At 39.4% G+C, this 26,781-nt stretch overlaps 1 protein-coding gene and 1 long non-coding RNA gene across 12 annotated transcripts in view; one reads left to right on the forward strand and one right to left on the reverse strand.

The window, feature by feature from the left end:
- Positions 1 to 26,781, forward strand: part of CELF2 (CUGBP Elav-like family member 2) — a 379,996-nt gene that overhangs the window by 164,415 nt on the left and 188,800 nt on the right. The gene's annotated exons all lie outside the window — the stretch shown is intronic.
- Positions 13,789 to 25,161, reverse strand: LOC121233353. Of its 2 annotated transcripts, none has more exons than XR_005932536.1 (4): positions 23,585 to 25,161; positions 15,096 to 15,216; positions 14,123 to 14,302; positions 13,789 to 13,970 (listed from the first exon to the last, which is right to left on the reverse strand). It is a non-coding gene; the product is annotated as an uncharacterized LOC121233353 (long non-coding RNA). The 2 variants fall into 2 exon arrangements; XR_005932537.1 differs by lacking the exon at positions 23,585 to 25,161 and adding an exon at positions 21,219 to 21,274.

Consider the following 26,781-nt stretch of genomic DNA (forward strand, 5'->3'; position numbering starts at 1 on the left):
AGCAATTCCTATTGTACAATGCAAAACTTTTGGGCTTAGCAAGAAGGTACTAAAAATGCAACTAAACTGAATTTTCAGTTCCTTTCATGTTTTTAGCTTTTAGATTCAAACTACAGTACGAATGTAAAACTTCTTGTCATTTAACATGATTTAAAACTTTTCTTTTTGTAAATGTGATAATGTGTTTCCGCTTATTCATTTCACTGTAAGATCATAGGCTTTTAAAAAAAAAAAAGTAACAATTGGGAGGCTCAAGAAAAAAAGTGAGTTTGATATGTGCTGTGTATTTATTTCATTTGCATAAGCACCTTAATGAAGAAATGAAATGTAATGTTTCCCCTTTTTTATTAACCGTCCAGTGTCTTGGGCTGAAAATTGGAAAATTTTATAGACTTCAGTACTCTGTATTCAAGTTCTGCTTTTAAAACCTTAAGGTAGGATTTTTTTTTTGTAATCAATTTACTAATTTCCAATAGGTTCCAAATCCCAAATATCCCATTTTTGTAAGGTTTTGTGAATCTTTTCCTTTTATTATAGTTGATCTTTGTGTTCTGTATGTAATTTTTCAGTTATGGGGAAGAATTACCAATATAATTCTCTACAAACTCCAGTAATATCTCTGTCCTTCACAAAATAATGCAGAGAGCTTAAAAATATTGCATATCATCTTTAAAGGCTACATAATTTTTTCAGTTTTCATACAGTAGGTAACAAGCTCTCAGCCTTGTCTCAGGCCCTTTTTAAGTATCTGGTTCTGCCACATGGTTTCACTGCTGGCCATGATAGAATATTCAATAATCTCATTTTTTACTAGAATTTTTTTTTTTGTCTTGCAGTCCTCATGCAACCTCCTGCTTTCAGTTTGAATTTTAAGTCCAACTGATTTTTTTATCCATTTCTAGCATTTGGTCTGTACCAAAATTCGGCCTTTCCAACTCTTCCAAATTTCTTTTCCCAACTGTGTTCTGCAGTGAGCTCAGTCCCACTTTTCTGTATTAGTTAACCTTTTGCCCTATAAATATTCGTTGATGGAAATTTTTCTCGGTTGGCTTAGGTTTGTGATAGTCAGCGAGTCGAGGCTGATAACGAAACCCTGCTGCCAGCGTGCCGAGGAAAGCATTAAACCACAGCTGTACTCCTTAGTGCTCCTGTCTTTACCTGCCCCTATCGCATACCATTACACTTGATTTATCCAATGTAACGTGATCCTTATACAAAGCCGAGCTTGCTTGTCATAAGACTTTCCATCTTCATGCCTTTCTTATCTCTTTTCCAGCTGCATTTTCCCCAGTTCAACAAATAGCTCTGATGCAAAACTTTCAGAGTAAAAGGAGCCAGGACTAAACTTGGGCAACTTGGATTTGGATGGGACTCAGTGATGAATGTGGGGGTTTTAGGGTTTGTTTGGACTTTTTTTTTTCATCCTCCTCCCTTTCAGCCTCTTGTTTTCTGATTCCTTTGATGTGATATTAACCATCTTGGTTATCTCAGTACTGGAGAAAGGCAGCAGCGAGGTGCACCACTGTGTAGCGTATCCTGTTATCTACGTGTTTTCTTGATCTGCATGCAGGAGCCTTGGGAGCCCAACTGCAGCCATCTCAGGCTGGCTTTTGGGGGGTGCAGGGGGCAATTTTGCATTTGTGTGAAGCTGAGTATTTAAAAGCTAGACAAAGTAGTCTGGGCAAAATATGCACAATTCTTCCATAGTAAGTCCCACTAGGACACCTTCCTCTTCAGACTTTGGCATAAAACAGCTCTTAGTGCTAATCTGTGCATTGGATCAAGCTTACAGTGAGTTAAGCAAAGAAAAGTTTCATTCATATCTCTCTTCAAATTAAAACAGTCAAAGGCCTTAGAGTAAGATAAAACAAGTTGCAAAATTGGAAGGTGCTGCTGAGTTCAGGTCATTAAAAATAATATCATGCCTTTAGAAGACTTTAAATTGATTGAAAAATGCAAGATTTCTGTGAAACCTAAAAACCTAACCAGATACATATTTCTTTGTCTTGAGAATCATAAACCTCTAGGATACTCGTTTCATGTTTTACATTTTTTTTTTGTTTGTAGCCATGTGCACTGAAAGCTTATTTTGTCCATTTTTTTTAAAGTGAAACCTGAGGATCCCCTGTAGTCTGTAAATGAGTTGTGTTGTTTCAATTTTGGTTTTCATTTGTACTGGGTTTTTTGGATGCATCAAAACCATGACTTGCAGTCAGAATGAGCGTCCTTGTCAAAATTTCAGTAAGCAGAGGTCAAACTGGAACATGAGAACATAACTTACATATTCATAATTGCATAAATTGTCCGAAAAGAAGGTCTTTTATTATCCACTGTCCATTTTCATGCTGCTTTCATGCAGATAAACTGACTAGAGATTCAAACAGTCCTCAAAACACTGATGCAACTTTACGGTATCATCTATAAGTCTATGAGCACCTGCCTATCAAAAAAAACACCAACCTGGCAGAAAAGAGGAAGTTAATAAGTATAAGAAGAGATTTGGAGGTATTTGAAAAGATGAAGCAACTATAAACAGTTGCTGTACTGAAGGTACAGCAGTTGGAGAAAGGAGATGGGGCAGGCAAATCATGTAAAAGCTAATGTAAACTTTAATGAAAACTGGTGTGTTTTCTGTGAACAGCTTTAAGGTTTGGGTGGAAAAGCCATATAATGAAGGAAAAAAAAGCAACCAAACAAACCAACCAACCAAACACGAAAAACCTCTCATCAGTGGCAGTGAAGTCCACAGGTACAGCCATCTGAAGATGCAGAGAACCAGGTGCAATCTGCTATTGGTTTGGTCCAGTTTTTGGTGAAATCTTTGTCACAGATGACTGCGCTACAGGAATGTTTGAGGGTCTCGGCTTTAGTCAGCTCCGTACCACCCTGAGCACAGTGGTAAAATGCTCTAAACTGCTCAGTCGAAGTACAGCAAAGCTACTCCTGCCTTCAGTTGGGATAGCTGCGATGGTGAATCAGGCTAACACCTGAGAAGAGGTGACAGAGTTGCAGGGAAAACAAAATGTCTGGGATGGAACAAAAAACCCACCTGGTTACTAGTGAAAGCAAAGCCTGTGACTTGGTTTCCCCTTTTTCACTAGGATGTGGTTTAGCAAAATTGCCACCATGTTCCTGCAGAGGTGATGAGCCCCAACCGCCCTGCAGGAATTGCAAACAGCCAAGCTACACAGAGCATCGTATCATCTGCGCCATGGATGATACGCCATAGCTCTGGGGGCAAAAAAAAATCCAAAAGGCAGCATCCAGCTACTGAGAAACACAAGGCTTCTGCCAAACCCTCGTGTGGGTCAAATGCAAATGCACTTGTAGGAAACAAGAGGCGAGTCAAAAGCAGAGCAAGGGCTGCGGCACAGCCCTGTGACAGGTTTGTCCTCGGGAAACTCTGAATTTCGGAACTGCTGCCCTGTGATGGTACCTCCCCCCCCCGCCCAGCACAACCTCTTGCCAAAGGGAACTGTAATTTTTATGAATGCCTTGAATTGCAGCCAGGTAATTACCTTCAGGAAATTTTCATTTTGCTAAATGTTAATCTATAGAGAGTGAGTGAGGAAGGGCGGGGGGGGGGGAAGCCACAAATTTAATAGCATGATAAACAACCATCTCGATTTAGAAGCCTTATAAAGGAAGCTCTAGGTGTGATCTTCAGGGAAATACTCCATTTCTGTAAGTGCTAATCCTAGGAGGATACTTTGCCTTTGGTGGATATACACGATGTCCATGTAGTGGACCCAACACATTGAATTCTCTTCCTGAACTACTCGAAATTAGCTTTGAGCAGCATTGGTCTACTGTACAGTGCTGACTGTCCAATCGTTGCTCGTGACTTTTCAAAAATCAAAAAATAACATCTCTGCTGAAGAGGCTGTTTCCTCAAGCTGACTTTCAGATTTATTTTTATTTTTTTCACTTCTTCTATTAATTTATTTCCTGCATTCCATTAAAAATGGCATTTACAGGTCAAGGAGCATTGAAAAGATTTCATTTGCAAAAAAAAAAAAAAAAAACCCAACCCACAAAACAACAGCAAAAACCTCTCTGCCTTTGTTGATTGTGCACTTTACCAAAGATTTACATTTTTCACATCTGTTGACTTCCCATTATAGTTTTCATCTTGCATGTAAAATTGATACACCAAGATAAACATTCTCCCAATGGCTGGAGTAGGGGAGCTTAATAATAGCTCTGATTTTTTTTTTTTTTTTCCAAAAGAATACCAAAACAGCCTTTATTTTTTGTGATGTCACAACCAGTGGAGAGTTTGACATTATCACATTAACTGCTAATGTATAAATGCAACACTAATGTACTAGAATTAAAACATTGTATAATGACCTTCCCTTGGTTCAGCCATTAAAAATACATTAATACTCTTTCTTGCAAATTGGACCTGATGCAATTTATTCATCAATAACTGGTTTGTGGTTTTTTGTATGGATATCTGTGTTTATTTTCTGGAAAATTATTCTGACTTTGTCTTTTGCAAAGTAAAAGCAGTCAACATCTCGAGTGCACTTATATAGCCTTTATTTTATTGAGAAGAACATTAGCCAGAACAAGGAAACTCAGTCTCCCTCCTTCTAGCTTGTATTCAAGTACTTGTGTTGGCTAGCTTTATCCAGTGTTGTGTGGTTCAACATACCCATTTGTAAAATTAGTATATTACCAATGTCATGTGCAAATTGAGACTTAATTAGCAGATGTTTGTAACTGCTTTCACATCCTCCTAAGAATCACGCTATGTGAGTGCAAAGCAGTTGTTGCTGGGAGATGAGAACATCACCAGAGCAAAGGCTTTATGGGAGATGGGGAGAGGGTTTCATAAGGTGTTTGGGGGATATTTTTTTTAAGATAATTTGGTACCTTTTTAAAACTCCCTGTTTTGAAGTAGGTGGGGCACAAGATGGCAGAAGATATCTCCCATATAATAGGTGTTACTTCCTGCATCCCCCTTCTACATCCCGCACGTATCAAGGTTTGAAAGCTTTAAAAAGCAAGCTCAGAGTTGAACAAAAGGACTGCTAGAACAGCAATGGGCATGTCGAAGCACACTTGAAGATAACAGCTGTCAGGACACAGGAGATGAAAATGCAACCAAGTATACAGGCTACAGGAAAACTTGGCCTTAGGCATTTTGCTTTCACGTCAGTAGTTTTAACCCTTTGCACACCAGAAATTATTTTCAAGTTGGGGGAGCACAAAGGAGGAGAAAATCCTTTGTGGGTTGTTTCTGAAAACTGAAAATACACAAGTAACTAGTGAATAGCTGCTGGGTCACCATTATAAAGTACAGGCAGTGCTGCATTTAGACAGCTTGGCTTTAATCTGATTGTGAGCCATGTGTTTCCTCGTACGGGAGCTACCACCAACCCAATTTTAATCAGTTGCAATTTTGTTTTTACATCTAAATTAAATAGCTTGGATTGAACGGGAATTGAAAAGAAATGTCTGATCAAAAGCATTTCTATAAAGCAATAACTGTCTCACTTTAGTTTCATTGAGCATCTCCAGTCTGATATTTTTCATTTTACCCAAATATTACCAGGGCTATAACTCTAATGTATTTTACATCAGCGTCCTGATTGCAAAGTTAAATAAACAGTTCATGAACCATATGGGGAAGTCTCCCTGAAGACCTCGCTCTTTAAAACAGTAAGTACAAGTATGACTCAGGAGATTGGCAACAAAGAATGGAAACTTTCAGTTCTGTTGTCTCGAATCCACCTTGATTTGGGAGCAACCAAGAATGTTCCTTCCTGATGACTGTTCAGGGGCCTATGTGAAAAGAGTCGGTGGTATCAGTTACTGCAAGTAAGCAGACACATATTTGGCACATGCCTCAGCAGAGACCAATATACCTCCCAGCCAAGCCAAGGTACATTAGCAGGACAGCACTTGATTTGTGGCTAAAATCTGATCTGCGGCCCAACAAAGCCTCTCTCCGCCGAGCCTGTTGCTCCTGCACTTTCCACCTGTATTAAATCCAGTTAAAACGGAAAGAGTTGTATACAAGCTTCTGCTAGCATCTGTTTCCATGCTTGTTGTCTGAAACAAAGCCTAATTATCACAGCCCCTTCCTCGATATTTTCTTTTGACTCGCCCAATTGTCTACAGCCTTGATATCTAGAGCATAAACGCCAAGGCTGAAACGTGCATTCAATTAGAAGATGACTCTTGACTGACCTACATAACAGTTCATTCATGAGATAATGTGACCTGGAGTCATGGAGATAGAAGTCAGTTGATTGAGCTGGGTTGGCTGTGTACACTGCAAACTCTCCAGTGATTGAAGAATCATCTAAAATTAGACATACGCTGTATGTTATCGAGAGTCTTTCAGATCCGTCTCTGTTTCGCTAATATTTCTTTTATGAGATGGGCGTATAATTTGTCACATTGTAATCCTTTAGTGCTTAACTTTATTAGCATGAAGTACTTAGGTATCAAATAAAATGAGCAATTAAGTGATTTATATTTAAGGTCTGCTCTCAGTTCAGGGCTTAGGTAGCCAGACTCCCATGAACTGAGGCAAGAGCGTGCACGGTATTTACCACTTCCTTCGGAGAGCTACAAAATGGTGCTTTTTGAAGATGAACCTAGTTGTGTGTGTAAATCCCAACTGATATTACTGCGCCACGAGTTAGTATGTATATTTATTTTAAGGGTTATTGTGCATTTGTAGTGAACTGCAGGATATTTTTTCCTAGCTTTTTCTTACTAGATTTGTGAACTCGTAGCTTTCAGCTGGAGGAAGAAAAAAAGTTAACCAGTGAGCAGATGGTTTAAGCGTAACAATTAAGCGACACTTTTTGTATTACTAAGCCACAAAGGAAGCTCAGATAAAGGTTGTAGGTCGGAAAGAAACCTCCAGGAGCATGCTCGTGAAGTGAGGCGGTTCAAGAGAGGCTGCAGCTGTCACTTCCAGATCTAAGGGGCTGTGAGGTATTTCAACGATTTTCTTATCCTATCTTGTCTTAAAGATTCATTAACAGAATAATGTGAAATTATCTTGTGTCCTCTAGGGCATGAGTTCCTCTTTTTTTATTTTTTCCCCTCCTCTGTAAGTGTGGTCGGAGAAGTCTGCGCTCTGTCACATCGAGTCCTCGGTTCCTCTCAGATGAAGCCGCTTCGGCGCTGACTGACGCACGTTGTGAGGAGGAAGGGGGGACATTTTGTACAGGGAGGCTGTGTGCTCTTCAAAACACGTTTGGGGCACAGTGCTACGCTTTTTAAGGTTTTTTCTATTAGTAGGTGCATCTCGTGTTTTTTCCGTGTGCATTTAAAAAGCAAGTTGCATGCTATTTCCTTCTCTGTCTCTTTGGTGTGCTTGTTTGGTGTTTAACTCCGTGCTGGCACAGTTATGATCGTCTCTAGGGGAGGGTAAAGATTAAGCAAAAAGCACAGGAGCTTGCTGTCAATCTGTCTGGCAGGAGGGTTCGTGAGAGTCTTTTGTGAGTTTCTTTGTTTTGGAGTTTTTTTTGCTTTACGTTGTAAAAGAAATAATAAGGAAGTGGCTGCCTGGACAGGAGTAAAAAGGCATTTAATTTAATCTTTCACTCTGCACGTTTTGCAGTGGTTTCATATGATCCATTTTTTTTATGCTGCATACTCGTGGTTTGGCTTTGAGTGAAGAAATTGTTGCGTAGGCTGGCAGAGGTGAGCAGGAGAGAAACTTTTATTTTTTGCAGAAGTTTCTTGGTTTAGGTAGGCCACTGGCTGCAAGCTGAGGATGAAATTGCACAGGGCCCAATTAGTGCCTGTTACCTTTTCTGCTTGCTCTTGATTGGTTGCAGAGTCAGAGGTTTAATTAAGCAGAAATGGGGATGTAGAGTTAATGTTCATTATAACTAAAATCGAAACAGCTGTTTACCTTGCTGAAGCCTTGTGTGTTAACGTCCATAAATCTCACCCCCAGGAGAGCTCGGAGGAACCATCCCCTGTAAAACATGCCTTTCCGGATATCGTGTTACATCATTTTACATACTCATTTTCGCAACATTTCCTAATCATATTAATTAACACATTAGGGTATAATTCTTATTGTCTACAGAAATTACTTCAATTAAAACTATTAACATATTTTCATGATTGTTATATTATTACAACTCGCTTTGTTACTACTCAAAAACTACTCTAGCAAACCCAAATGTTTGAAATTAGCATAAAATTGTGGTGGCTGTGCTTTTCCTCTTAATCGATGGATCAGGTCTCACTGTTAACGTCCTGAATAATCTCTGTCTCTGTGCTGGGGTTTCTACAGTGAGAAAAGATGAGAGGGGCTGTAAGTGTCCCACAAGATGAGGCTAAAAAGAGTTTGTCTTGATTAGCCTCAGCAGTGCCTACCAGGAGCGTGACCACTGTGCAGGAGCATATGGAAAGAGTAAATGTGACAGAGGAGCACAAGACAGTAATGGATATAAATTGGCCATATTCATGCTAAAAAATTAGTAGGGTTTTTGGTTTTTGTTTTTTTTGTTTGGGGTTGTTTTTTTTTTTTTTTTTTGTCAGAGCTGTGAGGTTTTGGCCTGGCTGTCCTGTAGGAGGAATGAAGGCAAGAAGCATAGCTAGCTTTAATATTGAACATTGTTACACTCAAAATCTTCTTACAGGCAAGACAAAATGTGCCCTCTGTGTAAAGGCAAAAATTTATTGGTAGTGTAATTGAAATCCTAATGGTGTAGTCAAAGAATTATTATTAGTTCAGATCTACTTATTAAGGAAATGAAAGAATACTGTTTCAGGGGGGAAAAGCTTCAATAATAATACATTTTAAATGTATACACACATTCTGAGTATCTACCCCTTTCTGAGGTGTTTTGTTCACCCTTACTCCATGGGTTGTGAGGCTGTTGGCTTTAGTTTTTGGAGTTGGGGAGTGGTTATGGCAAGTTGTCGGGTACCAAGGGCTTCAATGGGAGTGGTATGTTGGTAGTGGGGGTTTCTTTCTCTCTGCCATGAGGAGCATGATGCTTCTTCCTCCTCACTCTGGGCTCTGCTTCTGGCTATTTTTATGTTTTCTAACATGCTTTTATACCTTGCTCTTTATTCATTGGATTGCAACACCACATTACACCTGAATTCAGTATGTATGCAATGTTTTACATCTGTTGCTACTTTTTCTTTCCTTCTTATCCCAGAACAATGGGTTTGCATTTCCTTAGTCAGCTAAAGGTGAATTTTTATAGCCCTGGGGTCATGCGTGTCACTCTGTGCCCCGACTGATATCAGCTCGTGCCTCCACTCCTCTGCACTGCGCTGTGTGTTGCCTCTTCTGAGGCCTCCGCTATGATACCATGTCAGTGTTCCTCTGCACTCTGTCATTATCCTGCGATCATAAATATTTCATCCTACTCAGAGTAACTACTTGTTACTACTGTCTGTATAAGAATCACACTTAAACCACATCATTATGCGAAGATAAGCAAAAGTAAAATAAATTAGGCAATAGCCACCTGGTCATTAGGAAAATTGCTGCTACAGCTAAAGTAGCTAAAACGAAGCTCCGGGCTGGGCAGCGCAAGTGTAGGCAAGCCTGACATGCCTGGGTCCTGAGGCCGTGCAGACTCAGCACAAAGTTTGTGGCCTATTACTGGCACCAGCAACACTGTGTTTACTGGGCTGCAGGGCTTGAACGTGATGAATGAGATCATTATTTGGGTTTACCCATACTGGCTGGGGACCAAGCTCAGTGACACGGGATGTCCTTTCTGGTCTTAGGTTCCTAGCAACACCTTAAACTGTTGAAATAGAAAGGGAACGCTTTGCCTTTACAGAGCAGATGTATATTGGCGTACTATTGCAGACAAGTTGAACAGAAAACAAGAAAGTTGATCTAACTGAGGTAGATAATTGCTGTCATTATTCTAAGCCATATGTATTCTATTCGTCTTCATGATATTGCTGTGAAAATGCTGTTCTCCTCCTTTAGAGGTAGATAGTATTTATCTACAGTTGCCCTAGGATGCCTCTGTAGTCAATGGAAAGACATTGCTACCTCCATTTCAGTCCACCTGAAGTCTGAATTGCCCTCTAAAATGATTATTTCTCTTCCTGGACTAAATAGGAAATCCTGCACACATAGATTTAATAAATCTGAGCCAAAGAGATTAGAGATTTGTCTGCAGCAGATGAGTTTCAGAGCCTGTACTTTCACAGCTGTTACTAGTAACTAGCTTAGCTTAAATTTATTTCGTATACGGTCTATATAGGCGACTGCCGTAGTTTAGATTGTGCTGTTATTATACCTCAAATGAGACGTGTCCACAAGAAGTCTATGGCTGAGCATGGAATTCAGTTCTCATATTTCAGATGAGAAGATAATGCCCTAATCAGTTCTCGTCCATGTAGTGCGGTCAGCGGCACTAGTCAATTCTTTTCAGTTTGGCTACCACTCCAAACTGTTAAACCATCTGCTGGTGGCAGCCGAAAAGATGACAATATAATAAATTACTAGAAAAAGTGAAGATGCCTAACATCTGCTCACCACCAAGCTTGAGCGTCTTCCCTGTATTGATGTTCTGTCATCTCTTGACACAGTGAGAGAAGATGTCTGCTCTGAAGTTCTTGCAAATTCAAATCATTTGCAGCTGGACCTACGTTCCAGGCACCCATCCTCTCGTGAATTTTAGGCCTAAATAGGGAATAACAATAGAGAAGGGAGAAGACAAGAGCAGGAGAACAAATAATTTCTTAAAATACCTTATGAAGTTCCTGGCCCACATGAAGACCTGTATCTACTCATTCTTCATTATGACTGATGAAGTAATACTTAATGATGGCAAGCAGAATTTTGCAAGACAGAAATAGAAACTACAGCCTCTTCAGAGCCACATGACTGTGCATCCTGGAATTATGTTCTGCATAATGTTTTAATCAAATAACAGTTTGCTTAGTAGTATGGCCCACGTTGGTTAGTGCAAACAGAATGCAAACGTATTCTAGATAAGATTATGCAGCTCTGAAGGTGCTGGTAGGCAGACACTGTTGAGAAAATATACACATAATATTTACTTAAAACGTTCCTGGAGCCTCCTTTGGTGTTATTAGTCTGTCATGAAAATCTGCAAACACACACTTATCAAAAACTCACTGCAAAACATTAGGCAGTTAGTGAAGTCAAATATAGTGGGGTGACTGCCATAGCAGAGCACAGTTAATGGTTGAGCTGTGACTTAACTTACATCCAAGTGCAAACATAATTAAATTAGAAAAAGTCCTGAACCAAACATAGGAGTTGTAGCCTGCTTGGAATGCAAAGACGAACCTGGATCCCATCCTACTGCTTCAATCTCCTGAAGTAAAACTGTAGGAGAAAGAAGTCCAGAGCTGAATCCAGCTTAAAAGGTGTGAACCAGCCTAGTAGATGCCACAATGTTCTGCTTGTTATTGTGATACAAACTTGCACAAAATGATGTGATCTAAGAGAAAAGACTTCTGGAATGCAGGGCTTGTGGAGGTTGGTATGACACTAATTTGGGGGATTTTCCTTAAATTAGAAATCAACTTCTATTGTTTAGTTAGTTTCCTTTTCTAAGTTTGTTCAAGTCTAAAAACCTCCTCTTAAGACATGATTTCTCTAAGCATAATAATAACTGATTTCTTCTATGTTCTTAATTTCTCTCACGTAGATGGCCCTAGCAGCTTATTATGCTGTGAACAGGTGAGGGAGAAGCACTCAGCACAGATCCCTCCATAGCAGACCTCCCGTCATTTTAAGCCAGCTCAGTGAAATTCTATTGGATATGAATTCACCTTAAGCAGAAGGATGTTCCTTGTAAATAACTACATTATATTATTTCCTATTTATAATTAATAAAAAAATACTAACATAATAATAAAGAGTGGAAATACATAAATACTCTAGTAGCCATCACTATATAGTAAACCAACTGGATTTGATCCTGGAGAGTATCTTCCAGACTGTATTCCCATGAGTCCTGTTCTGCCACAGATCTCTCATCCATCCATCCATGAAAATCTATTCTTGCAGGTCTAGAACTGGAAAATGTTTCCCCCTGTTTTTTCCTTGTAACAGTAGTGTTCATTGTTCACCCTGCTGCTTCTCCTTACCACTTTCTATCTCCTGATTAGACCTTGGGGCTGCTGGTTTGTGTTCCCTAGAACCAGCACATTTTTCCTGAGCTAGATGCAGTAGCAGCAGTAAGCAAGCTATATTTTAGCTTATGTGATTTGGCTATGACATGGCAACAGCTGAAATAAGGAGCCAGTAGGCTAGCAGCGGGAACCAAAGTAGCAGAGCATCACGGTGATGGTTAAACTGAGATTCCTGCCATCAATGTGCCTGGACGTCCGTTTAGGAATGGTCACTCAGGTTTGTGTTGTACTGTACCAGCCTGGAGAAGTCCTGAGGGGTTACTCAGATGCGCTGGTGTGTTTTGTATGGATCAGTGCCATTTGGAAAAGGTGGGAGAGTGAAAGTCCATGTGCATGTGTGTGTCCCTGACTGACATGTTTAACCTTATGCAGAAAACAGAATTAAACCTGTAGCTGTCACTGTCTCATCCCAGCATGGTGACCAGCTGTGCCTGACTGGTTATAACAGGCTGTTTTCCTTTTTAAAGCTATTATTTATAGCATCATCTTTTTAGAGGAAGGTGTGAGACTGGTATATTTGGCTGGTTAGCAATGTCAGTATGTTTGTCTACTACAGGGTAGAGGTGATGTTTCTAATCAAGCTTGGGCTGAATGGACTTTCCAAGAGGCGTGAGGTGAGGTTTCTAAACAACTTAAAGGATTTGGTTCAGAACAGTCATTAATCAGTCATTAAAAAGCGATTGAAAATGCCATTACTTTCTGTCCATCTCTAGTGTTTCTCAAGCATGCCCCCGAAAGCTCGACACCATTCTGCAGGTTTAGCAGTAATTTGAATGCAACAAATTGTACCTGCAAAGCACAGATGTTGAAAGCTGAAAAATCTGAAGGTGCCGTATGTTTCCTGTAATTGAAAGCAGGTGCCCTGAAGGAAGCAGAGATTCTGTTTCACTTTATGAAGTATCTAGTTGGCAGAGCAGGCAAAAAATACCCTCTAAAGCTTCATTCACTAGGACTGGATAAAACAGATTAAAAGTGTTGTTTTACGATAGCTCTAAGGGACTCCAACAAGGGATCGAGGTCCTATTGTGTTGGGCACCCTAGACAAAAGAAATTAAGTCACAGAGTTTGGAGTACCGAATAAATGGAACTGCATGTATTTAAAGGATGGGATGAGGGGGAAGACCATGACAACCCTGCTTTGTGCAGCACTGAAAACCAGGCCTGGCATCTCCAGCACTTTGGGTCTATTCCACTCTGCCTTGGGATGGATGCTGCATCCCAGGTCCACATCTCCCAGTTGTCCTGCTTCTGAATACTTCTGTCATTGCTTCAATGAAAGTTCAATATGGCAAGCTACCAATCTATCTTATGCCTTGGTCATTGTATACAAAGAATCCAGGCCTAAAAATGAAGAAAAGCTATGAAAATTTATGCTTTTGAGGATGACTTTTTGGGAAACAGTCTGTAATGTGAAGCCTGCAGGATAATGAACGGGAGAGAAGTGCCCTAGCTGCGGCTCCACCTGCAGATTTCACAAGGCTTTAGGGAGGGCTTTTTTGTGTGTATGTGCCTCAATTTACTTATGGGCAGTGCTAAAAGCCCCGAGGGTCCTCTGAGAATTATTCAGTTGATGTTTGTGGAGTTTTTTTGTGTGGTATGTGGTACTTTTAAGACATGTAAGAGCCAAATGTTATTACCCCACGGAATTTAGCTGAATTGCATTCAAGCTGAGCATAGCCTGCGGGTGTAGGTAGTATTTGATACTTAAAGACAGAAAAACAAAATAACAGAAAAGCATCCCAAAACATCAAAACTTACTAATGCTTCCAGCCAGCTTTGTAGTGCTGCAGGTTTGAGCAAGCCAGGACTGTTTCCCCTTCCGTTCTGTGTTTCAGTAGCTATAGCAAGTGCAGAAAGAGGAAACAACTTTGATCAAAACATTTTTCAGCTCTTTTTCTAACGAAACAGATAGTGCCTGGCACAGTATCGTTGTACAGTTATTTCATCTCCCCCAAAATACTTCTGTCAAGTTCTGAAAGTGCCGACTGACCTGTGTGCACCAGGCTCAAAGCTCTTGCTCTGAATCTTCGACTGCCCTTTAAAGACTCTGCAGCACTTCACAATACTGTCTTGCTCTTTGGATTGCCCACAAGTGGGGTTTTGCTTTTTCCTCCTTCAGTAGTAGGCAGACATTTTCTAGGAATTTTTCTTCTTTAGCCTGTTGAACCACCTGAAAGAAAGAAGAAATGTCCTTTGTCCGCATTGTGAGAGAGATCATAAATTTTGCTGAGAAAATTGAGAATTATGTTTACCACCTTTAACTAATGGCCAAGAATAGATAGGAAAATTTGCGTCCCTGACAAGTGGAAGAAAAAGCCTGATTCTCCAAAGATATTAGTCAGATTTCATTCTTTTTGACAATCCCATTTAACTGACTTAATATTGGATCTCAATTCTAGCCAAATTTTTAAAAACTAGGAATTTAATGACTGTCCCCATCATTTCTCTCTGTATAGCTTCCTATACATGAAAGGTCAAAAATGTCAGTCAGACCGTACCATTTGGCATGAAGATGAATATAGAAGCTAAAGAGGATTTAAAAAATACATGATCTGGCATTTGAAACTGGAGGTTGGGAGCTGAGTCCTGCTTTTATTCCTTTATCTGCTAGTGACCTAGCACTTCATCTCTTATGGGGTGTGTTTACAGATTTAATAGTCTTTTTGTCCTAGTGTATGGCAGTGGAGAAAGTCCTGCAGGGGCTGAGTCAGATTTTGGGTAGGTAGAAGAAGTGTCTGGGTGATGCTACCACTCTCCTTAGAAGCATATATGTGCAGCAAGTACATAAAATAGGATTAATGCTCTCCACACCTTGCAGAACCTGAAAGATGTCCGTTTACCCTAAAATCCTGCTAATGTCAAAGGAGAGGTAGGCATCATTGGCAGGGCAGTCTGGTACCCTTGTTTCTCATTATTGACTGTAGAAAGGAGGAGGATGGCTGGGTTACTAATGTGGTACTTACCGAGGCTTCTGTAGCTCAGTGAAATCAGCCTGAGCGTTAGTGCCTTAATTTTCCCATCTGTGAAACTTAGGTTATGTCTCGCAGTGGAATCATGATCCTGACTACTTGTGTGTTCCAAATGCTTGGAGAAAGAAGGCAAAGTTAAAAGACAAGGTGGTATTCTGATCAGTGTCGTGTTTACTCTAAAAACTGCAAATGTACAGCCTGAAAGTATAGCACAGATACACATACAGCATGAAAGTGCAGCACAGAAAAATAAATTAGCACTAGATGTCTTATGAGCCATATTTCTCTGTGCAGTAATGCTTTTAGGTGTTATTCTTAGACATCTCCGGAAAGCAGTTAAATATTTCCAGTCAGTCTTGGAAATACCCATTTTAATGTACACAGCAAAGGTGGGGGACACTTATTTATGATTTGAATATCCGCAAGTGGCTGGGGCTCTGTGTGTAGTCCCTCTGCATCTGCTGGCTTGCTATTCTCTGCCTTTAGCTGCTCACTTTTGTAATTGCATTAACCTGTAAAATAATGTATATACACACACACACATATGACTTTACTAGGCATCATTAAACAGTCAGCAGACAGCAGTTAGCCAGAATCAACCACTAGTTGTTCTTATAAACATTATAACAAATGACAAATTTCTGAACTTCAGAGCTTTGTATGAAATGAAGCCTGTCTGAATAAACCACATCTTTGTGTCATCCATTTGTCTTTCTCTGGAATCACTCAAAACTCCCTTCTGACATGTAGGAGCCTTTTACGCTTCCAGTGCCAAGTGTTTTACATTTTCCTTTGTCTGTCCTGCCAGCTATGTGGCCCCGTCATAGGGTTTGAATTGTAGTGAAAGTATTAACATAGTCAAAAAGATTGAGAGTATCACGGTGATTAGATTTTGGGAAAATCTCATTGAGGACATAAAAAAAATAATTCTTTTTTACTCTATTGACTCATAACTTGGAGGTGATTTGTAAGTTTGAGCTATTCAGTGATGGTTCTTGGACTCTAAAGCACATCTTATATAGATGGTCAGATACCACCAGACTATCTTACCTGGGTTTTTTTAAGGTGCTTAAAATGTGGAGTTGAACCTTTGGAATCAAACTGGCCAACAGCTACAAGTTAGTAGCTTTTGTCTCAGGTTGTTTTTAATTTAGTCTCTGTCTTTCAAGTTGTTTGGGCGGGAAGTGGTTCCAAACTACACATTTAGCATTCACTCCTGGGGTTTTTCTTTCTTTGTCTGCAGTGACTTCTCCTGTGGAAGCAGAACTAAAGGGTCTGTAAAAGGTTGACCTCACTGGTGCTCACAGATCCTACACTGAATACCAAATTACTCTAACAGCACTTCCTTAGGGGCTGCTAAAAGTTTTCTGTAACTTCAACCACTGTGATGTGATGTTCTGAATGACTCCTACTTTTATACCTGCATGTTTAATTGCACATCTTAGAGAGTGGAGGGTACTATTGTGTAGGAACTTTTCCCTTCAAATGTATGTTAACCTGTTTGAGTTTTCTCTTTTATGGTTTTGTCATGCATATATAATATCAGCTATTCTAGAATATCTTTCCTGTGTTTAAAATACAAGCTGAGTTTGCAATTTGATATAACCTTCATAGAGCTTTCACTTCTGTTTTCAGGTACAGAGAAATCAAGTATCTACTTTCTTAGGATGCCTAGGTTATCAGGCACTATAAAATATCCATCACTCATTCCTACATCCAGTATGTTGTCATATGCAGAGAGCAAAAATCTCAATCCCTAATTGCTGCAAATTGCCATTTGTAGCAAAGTGGGACAGGTTTTCTGAATGAAATCTCAGATGATCTGGTGATGTTTAGCCTCTGCAAGAAAGTTGTTCTTTGCTAGTAGGTGGCTCATAATTTACCAAAACCAAAAGACTTTGATACTCTCTGTCCTGTCACATAAGACTGAGCTGCTTCTGTGGTGCATGAGATAAGGTTATGCTGCCCCTGGAAAAAGAATTCACTTTTTTCATATGCTCTGATATTTCAGTTTCATCCCTTCATGATGTGATGCCTTTCAGTTGTCACTTCTCATTTTTGTAAAGTACTACTAAGTGCTCCTGCTGCTAGTAGTAACAGGACCATGTGATAACTCAGGTTGGAAGGTCCCTCGGGAGATCTGTAGTCCAACCTCCTGCTCAGAGCTGGGTCAGCTGCGAGGTCAGACCAGGTTGCTCAGGGCTTGATACAGTTTGGTCCTGAAAACCTCCAAAGATGGAGATTGCATAGTGTTTCTGGGCAACCTGTTCCAATGGTTGACTGTCCTTGTGGGGGGAATATTTTTGCTTCTATCCAGTAAGATACTCTTCTTTTAGCTTATAGATGTTGCTTATTGTCTTATTGTGCCACGCAAGGGACCTGGTCTCATTCAGCCCAGAGAGGAGAAGGCTTCAGAGGAACCTTTGCATACTTATGGCAGGCTATTGAGAAGAGAGGGCCAAGCTCTTAAATTGCTAGATATTCCCATACCATTTTATCAGTGAAGGTTGGTCTGGAGTTGTTCACTCTTTGAGAAGTCTTTGGAAGAAGATGTTTTAAAGAAAAGTGATATAGTTCCTGCTGATTGGCCGTGTGTGTGAATTTAAGGGATTCTGGCCCTCCTAGTTTTTGACTTAAGGAATCTATTCTGCATTGCATGACATCTTGCCTGTCTCATGACTGAAGTTGCATGCATCGCCTTAGTCTTTTGAGCATCCATAACCCATTAGCAGTCTGCTAATAGATGCAGTGAGACTTGTTCTGCTCCAGGTTTTCTAAACAGATATAACAGGTTTTCCCCCTCGATTGCTAACACTTAGGTATGCGAAAATAAGAATGGTTGTCTCAATCTTTGCATATGTCTGAATTTTCTCTCCAATAGCTGTCTCATGTTAACTTACTGCCTGAAGTTATACAAATTACTGCTACAAATGGTTAACACTTAAGGAAATGGGGAAATTGTTTGTTGTTCAGTCAGTACCTATCAGTCTGGGTAGCAAGTATATAAAAACTTGTTTCATTGTAAGGCAGAGTAGCACCCAACGGCAAAGAATTGCATCAGTGTTTTCAAGCTATTTAGTAACACGTTTTCTTTTTTTATTTTAAGTATGCCAATAAATACACATCTATTTGAGTTGATTTTTTTAAAAACCATTTGGGACTATGCTATTATTTCCTTGTTGTATATGACCAGGTGTTTGCACTTTTTCCCTAATGTTAAGAGAGAAGTAAAAGCAGATTACTAGTCAGGGATGACTCTCTAATTTGTATTTCTAAATCTTACACAACCCTGTTGCCCCAGCATGGCAAATTACTTAGGTACTAACTGCAGACCTAAATGAAACAAACTTCTGCTGTATTTTATTTCTCATCAGAAGAAAAATGAGTGCATGTAGTTATTTAATGAAAAGACTATCCTTTCCAGTCTTTTCAAAGGACTTGCTACATTTCTCATTTTGGGGTGTTTGTTACTATTGCTAATAGTATTTGCAGTGCCTCTAAAGCATACCTGCGGATTTCACAGAACCAGAACAACTTCTCATCCAAAAAAAGCTTATCTTCTGAACCTGGAGAGTTATGAAAGTAAGGAGTGGGGAATAGAGAAAGGGGAGGATTTGACATTTTATGGGAAATTATTTTCCAGGTCAGAGACAGAGCACTTCTGTTCTAGGAGCAATGCTTAGTAGCCAGACTATGATGCTTTTTAACTTAAGATATGACTAAAAAAAGAGGATTAGATCTTTTTTAAAAGCTATTTAAACTTCAGCACTAGCTGTGTAAAAGCATATGAACAGCTTTACAGGACCAAACTAAATGTCCACCTAACCTAGTAGCCTGTCCTCCACAAAAGCCTATAGAAAAATATATAAGTAAAAATAAACACAAAAAAAAAGAGATGAAAGTGCTCAGGGATTATATTTTTTCCCCTGTAGGCTCTCCCAAGTGTTTTCAAACTGTTACATGGTGACTTCCAAACCTGAAGTTGCACCTACATGTTTGTTTTAAATAGCTTTTGTTGCATTTCTTTTCCACCAGGGAAGAATTTGGTGGGTCCTTCCAGGTCCTCCTATACTGTACTATTTTGAGAGAGAAGAGCTAGATATATTTTCATGATATCACTGTTTGCTGCTACATTATTATACCCTCCTGTACATTAATAGTGCTGAGTTATTAGCATCATCCCACTCATTCTGTGTTTATGCCAGCATAGTGAATCAGAAAAACATCTGCCTGGGAGGTAGAAATGTGTTTTTATGTATGAATGCGTAAACATGAAAACTCTACACCTTCGGATTTGAACTCACACCAGAGAGCACAGGAGGGACCTGTGAATGTCTGCGGTTGGGAACTGGCCCTTGTGCAAATCTCATGTGAGAAGGTTGGAGGGGATAAGGTGTCTGTCCACATCAGTGTTAATGAAGAAAACTGGCAGAGCGACTGCTTCCTCCAAGAGTAAAGCTACAGACGTTGTGACACTGAGATACACATGCTGTTATTTCATTAGCATTCATGAACTACTTTGTCATTAATTTAGGTCAGTGTTGCATTGCTTGAACTTAAATTCAGCGCAGGGAATATTTAAGGTAACACTGATCCTTCCCCCCCCCTTTTTTTTTTCTTCTTTTTTTTTTTTAAATGGCCTTTTTTGGATTTTTGAAATATTGTCCATTCAGGATGAAGGGTGTATGTTAAGCATGGCAACTCCTGATTGGTGTTCAGCTCGACAGCATTGATGAAGAGATACAATACAGGAAAAAGATTGCTTAAAATAAATGAGGAGCCCTTCTTGAACATTTTTACATTCAGAGAAGTATAGCTACCAAAACTTCCCAGAACACACTGAGCTTTTAGCAAATAACTAAATAGGCTCAGGGGTCACAGTGATCCTCCTGTTGATACTATGGAGTTTTCTGGCAGCTGACACCTCTGCGGAAAAGCAGGAATGTCAGCCGATGAAAGCAGCATTAGCATCTTGACAGATGCGTGTTATAATGGTATCGTTAGACAGGTTTGGAAGTAAAACAGAGCTCATGGATTTCTTAAGAAAGTTATTTTATGCCACAATTACTGGAATTTTTAAAGTCTTGTTTTGAAAGGCACCTATGATAAAATTAGGTCTTCCAGAGTTGGCTGCGCAGCCTTTCAGTAAAAAGCCCAGGGCTCTGTCACTCAGTTCTCCCCAGAGCTTGCATTATTAAAAGTAAGATGGAAACAGAATTCCCTTTCTTCTTTAACCCCCCCCACCCCCTTATCTTTTTAGGCATTTAAAAAAAATTGCATTATATACCAAAATAGAAAGTTCATCAGAAACCTGGGAGATAAGAGATCTTACAGCTAGTGAAGATGCTGTACAGACAGTAGTTGTAAGTATTTAGCAACATCACAGTAGTCTTGTTCCACATTTGCAATTAATACACGTCTGTGTTTGCATTTGTTATAGGACTCTTGACAGCACCAACATAACAAGAAAAACGAACAACCTGAGTAATAAATCTCTAGAGGCATTCAGCAAGTGCCATAGGGCTCATTAATCTTGATTATTCCCCATAATAGATAACTTCACAAATCATCTATTCTCCCCAATCATGCACGTAAGGATAATGTATATATAATAGCCTCCCGTACTGTAAAACCCCAAATAGAATTTCATTTTTTAAATGTAAGTCTTGACAAATGCAAGACAAATATTTATAGAAAAAGGATGGGTACGCATAACAACCAACTGGCCTGAAACAAGTGGGGCAGAGACCGTTGTGAAAAGGTGGTGACATTTTTTCTGGGTTTTGGGTTCGGGTTTTTTTCCCCCACTTTATGATGTCTCTGTTTGAATCAAGGAATTCATTTATTTATAGCCTGAAGTAGATGGGATTTTCTTTCTGAGAGTTTTGGCCAGGCAGATAAAGGAGTCTGCAGTTGGAGCCTTCATGCATGCTCTTTAAGGAATGTAGACAGGGGAAAATAGGAGCAGCTGAGAAATATCCTGAATTCCAAACAATTTAGTATTTATGATTTATACTACTGATTCCTTGTTTTTCTTGTACTCTTCCTAAAGCCTTCCTTTGAAAAGCACCGAAGTTATTGAAGAAAACAACAGTTCTAATCTGATGTGGTCTTTACCTGTTTATCAGATTTTCTCAGCTGCAACTTAAATTTGCCAGTGCAGCATAAGAGATCTGTGAAAGACATCATATTTAGAGTGAGGCTGTATAAGATCATTTCAGTAAGAATAACAGAGGTGCTCTAATACCCATAGCTGACACTGGACTGCAGGCTGTGATTCAACTCAGAAATACCATGGTTATCTTAAAGCTAATTTTGCAAAGAGAACAAAATATAGGAAACACATTAACTTTAAAAAAAACCATATAAAATATTCTGGGTTTAATGCAATTGGTATTAAAAAAGGATAGGCAAGTGGAATGAGGAGAAAAATAGAAGAACTTTTTTTTTTTCTCCATAGAAGTGGACCAATACCTTTTATATCTTTGTAATTGTAGTGACCTTAACCTGATGCTTGAGAGTATGTTCTGCTGATTGAAGTTTTGGGACTGTAAAGCTGTGTTCACAGCTGATCTTTACTCTTATACAGTATAAAACATGAGATTCGATTGCTCTCATCTTTGCCCGCATTCCCATTTTGCCACCTTTCTTCTCCCTCCCTCCATGTGTCCAAATGCTCTCAAAACCCCAGGATTGTGTTCTGTGACCTGGGGCACCAAAATAGCAGTTTTGTGTGAGTGGAAAGGATTTAAAAGAGTAACAACTGAACTGCTTTAGGGAGGGTTACCTCTACTAGTTCACTGTTCCTCCTCCACCCTTTGTAACAAGTACTCAGGATTCATTTTCCTTAAAATTTAATAGAAAAGAGAACATGTGTGTCATCTTTCAGAACTGAAACAAGAACAGCCTGAGATTTGGATCCATTTCTTTTTCCAAGATCTGCTGTGCACATCACTTGAGCAATTCTGCCTCTTTAATTCTTTTGCATGTGAATGCAATGCATATCTCTAAAGTATCACAGTCCTTTAATAGCCTACATTGCATGTTGTGTCTCTGTTCCTAAATACATACATATTAATCATATCCATGTGCAAAATACCTTCTGGCACAGAGGTGAAGAATGGGTCTTACCTCTAAGAAGTTTTAAAAAGGGGAGAAAAAAATTGAAAATGTTCACCATCTTCTAAGTTTGATTAGATGGATTCAGGATCCTGTAGATTTGGCTTTTGTGTTTAGACCCATTTTTCTTCAGACCTCTGCAAAGAACTTTCTAAGACAGTGTCAAACAGTAGTGCATTTTGGCTTGAAATTTTTCTTTGATATCAGCACAGTCTGGTAGTTTGAAGCACAGCTTTGGAATCAGGATAAATGAGTTGTACTCCTAGCTGTCTGAGAAAAATTCAAGTAACTCCCTTAATCTCTCTTGGCCTCAGTTTCTCCCTGTATAAAACTATACTAATAATACTTCGCTGTCTTTGTAAAATGTTCCACAGTCTTCTGATGAAAGGAATTATTTTAAGTTCAAAGTGTTACTCTTAATGAAAGAATGAACTTGCTTATTCTTCAAGAAATACATTATATGAACATCAAAGAGTTGTTTGTACCAAGTGTTAGTCTGCCATAAGGTGCTCCTGTGTCTCAATTAGCAATATTTTCTCGTTCACTTCTCCATGAAAAGGAATGCGTTTGGTGATCTGGATTCCACGAGATACAATTCCATCAATGTCAATGTGTGCAGTAGAACTAAGTACAGTGACTGGCATTGGCCATAATTTCCTATTCTGTCCAAAAATTAGCATGCCAATGGATGCAAAGTGATGTGCAGTCACTTGTAATCATTCTCCTTCCACTGCCCTGCCTGGCTGATTCCTCCAAAGAGCCAAGAGTCAATGCTGGAGAGCAGCTTGAGTTTTGCAGTTCAGGTTGTGATCCAATGGGTTACTGGCTGGTTTTCATGCTTGGACCCATCTTTAGTAATGCCACTTAGACTCATCTCCAAAAGTGGGAGTATCCTCATCTTTTGTTGGCAGAGATTATCAAAATGTAGGGATTGTTTCTATGGAAGTTCATGCAAAAAGCCACCTATTCAGGTAATGATTGACACTAGTTGACCACCAACAAAAAGAGGTTAAGCAAGTGGAAAACATGATATGTTCTTAAATGGATTAACATACATTTTAACATTTTTCCTGTTTGTTGAATTTTTCTACCTCCTGGCTAGTCTCAGCCAGATGAACTTGGTTACTTCTCTGGCTCTTCTCTCCTTGATAAACCGCAGAGTGTCAACAGTCTGCCTGCTTTCTGCATTTACCCAGTGCAGCAAGTTCTGGCTTAATGCCTCTTTTCAAAGAAGTGCTTTTTTAGGAGGCAGTTGGAAGAAGAGGAGGAAGATGGGTAATGAAGAACTTCTCTGCATTGGGAAGTTAATGTGGAGTTAATGGCAGTGAGCTTACAAGGCACTGGCAGCACGGCACCCCCTTTACCTGTAGATATCCCCAGGGTGTCGTGACTGCCTCTGAGCAAGGAGTCTTCTCCACTGTGAAAGTGGACCGTGCCACTTTCCCCATAGACACGCTCCAAGTGTGGATGCTTCTTCTGGAAGTACGGAAGAGAACAGTGACATGCAGGAAGGTCAACACAGTAGAGTAGAAGGTGGCCCTGGTGTAACTTGCCCCCCATCTGGGTTGAAAAGGAATAAACACCAAGAGGGTTCATAGCAACCCTGGACAACATAAGTCCTGAAGGACAACATTTGTTTTGCTTGAATGGCATGACTCTGATGCTGTTGTCTTTTTGCATCTTGAAAAGGCATTAGAAAGCCCTTTCTTTTCTTTTTTTGTTATGCTAATATAGTGGTACAAAAGGGGATAGTGACCCTTCTGGTTTAAACTGGGATTAATGGGTTTAAACTGGCAAAGAATAGAGTTAAGCAAGGCCAGAATATGAATATCAGGACATCTTTGCATCTCTTTAGCTGTTGATGGAAAGAGAGAGGACAGCACTGTATTAAGACATTTTGAATTCAAGCACAAAAAGGGTTACAAGGAGAAACTGGTCCCCCTCCAGGCCTTGCTAAGATGGGACTATAAATACAAGTAAATAAGTGGCCAGAGCAATGCTGGAGGGATCATTTCTATCTTCCAAGATAACATCTTGTATTGTGAGGAGGCAGCACTTAACAATCCTTCCTTCCAATGGTATCTCCTTTTACCCAAGAAAGCATCTCCATAAGCACTTTGAAAATACTCCTGTGCTTGCTTCGGTGAGATCAAGTGACCAAAAACCTGTTCCCAGTGTAAGCAGAAAAACATATTAGCTGGTTTATTTTTAAGTTGTTTGGAATCTTGACAAGTGAAAGCAGCTCTAAATGACATCCAGATTCAGAAAATGTTACTCTGAATATCTGAAATAGAAGTTGTAGTTGTGACAGACTCCCAGGGCTCACATCTCCGGAACTTAAAAGATGAGAAACACATGTTTAAACTCAGATGCCTAATTTAGAAATAAATTCATACAGGCTCTCAATCTCTAGACTAGGACCTGTGTTATGGAAAAAAAGTTTATGTAATGCTGTTTCCATTATAAATAGAGACTAATTTTCTTGAAAAGACTCTTAATACTAAGCAAACAAGTAAGTTTAGTACTAAAAACATTCTCAGTGCTTCATTGCCTTGGGTTTACAATATCATTTGCACGTCAAATTATATTTCGTCTTATGATTTAGTAATGCCAGAAGAATAGATCTAATTCTGTGTCTCATGATACCCTTAAAGATGGAAGATTGCTTTCCATGGAGTGTAAAACTCAATTTGTAGTCATGTGTATAAAACATGACTTTATGGCAGATTAGCTTGCTGTAGATTTAGTTCTCTCTGACAGTGAACTGAAAAATATTAGCATTTCACTGAACACAATATTAATGGCAAGAAGAGAGTATTATTGTAACGTAGAAAGCAGAATGGGATTTTTGAAAGTAGAACCAATAAGCAGAAGAAAATATATTTAGAGATTTGCAAGGAGTTTAGATAGAGTTGGTTTAACTTTTTTCTTTTCCTCCTCTTTTTTTTTTTTTTTCTTCTCCCCTCTGTGAGTCATTTTAAGAAACAAAAGTATATTTGCAGTTGTCAGGCTGACCTCCTAATGATTTTAAATAAAACAGCAATTATAGGACTGGAAGATGCCTTTGGACCATGTGTGCTTCAAGTTACTGTAGTAAATTTGAATTTTTAAATCTTTTTTAAAGGCTTTCTTTTTTTTTGATTTGCAAATGTCTTGCTTAGCGGTCAGATATGCTGTTTGCTTTTTCCGGTGGAAGGAGAGGGTATAAGCAGAAGATCAGAGTGATCGTTTCTATGCAGTTCGTTATTTATAATGCTGTGATGGTGTTGTCAGTTTGCTGAAGCAGGTGAACATCGCCTCCTGGGTGTGACGAGGCTGTCCCTTGGCACCACTAAAACCATTACATCCATGTGTTGCACCGAGAATTTTAGTAGAGGAGATGGAAGAAGGGAAGACATTGAAAAGGAAACCAAGTAGACACTATAATTAAATGGCGATCAAGGGGAGACTGTTTTATGGAGAGCACTTCAAGCTATTCTGTATCCTGTACTTGAATTTTTGCAGCCTATCTTATATGTATCTGCCAGAGTGATCCAACACATTTATACAGAGTCTGCTTTTGTAATGTGACTGATAATAATGCAATTCTTTATGCCTAACTCAAAGTTAATATATTCAAGATACAGATGATATATGAGGGTGGAGAAAGCACTGCAACAATTTAGCTGCAGTTGTAGAAAGGTTCCCCATGCTTCTGTTTTAACTGAATACTTTTTATTTATTAATTGTGTTCATTTTAATTCCATAGAAACTCAAATAACGATGTGTGAAAACAGCATAATTATGCTTTGATATTTCTGCAAACGTAATAACTGAATTCGATCTGCTTTTAATCTTTCAAGCTATTCACTGTATCTATCCTTTATTCCTATCGTTATCTTTTTTCTCATTCAGTTCTCTTTGATTAACAGGCAGTGGAGGTCTACCTGCTTTCTTGGGTCAGGCACAAGCTCTGCTTTCTTTTAAAATAGCTTTCAGTGTGATTACTGTTCCTTTGTTTCTATTAAGGAAAGCATTTAATATTGCAAATGATGTGCTAAATTGTCCCATTCTCTACAGAATATTTTCCACATATTCCAAAGGCTGAAAATTATGACAGTGTGCTTGTTCTTAATTATGCATGCTTATATTAATTCATATTTTCACTAATTTTCTTTCATTTTTAGCTACAGCTTATACTGTGTGGGACCCAGTCCTCCAAATATGCATGCGATTAATTTTTCTCACCAGAATTGGTTTTGTTGCTATTGCTTTTTGCAATCTCCATAGGATGCACTTTGCAACATATACTACATAGGACATGCCCTTGCTGTGGGATGAAGCTTGGTGTACAGTCAGAATAGGGCATTAAGGGATGGAAGGGGAAGCTGATTGCAGCCCTCTGGCGTTGACTGGTTTCTAAATGGTTTGTAACCGGCCGGTTGGGAAGAGCAGACAGGTACTTAGTGACACAAGGGCTGGCACGCATGGCAAATTGCTCTCAGAAAGCTGAGAAGCTTTTTTTCCCGATCGGAGTTACCACAACCACACTGCTAGCGATACCTGAGCTCCTCCGCAGAAA

This window comes from Aquila chrysaetos, chromosome 5 (genome assembly GCF_900496995.4).
Source record: "Aquila chrysaetos chrysaetos chromosome 5, bAquChr1.4, whole genome shotgun sequence".
Taxonomy (NCBI): domain Eukaryota; kingdom Metazoa; phylum Chordata; class Aves; order Accipitriformes; family Accipitridae; genus Aquila; species Aquila chrysaetos.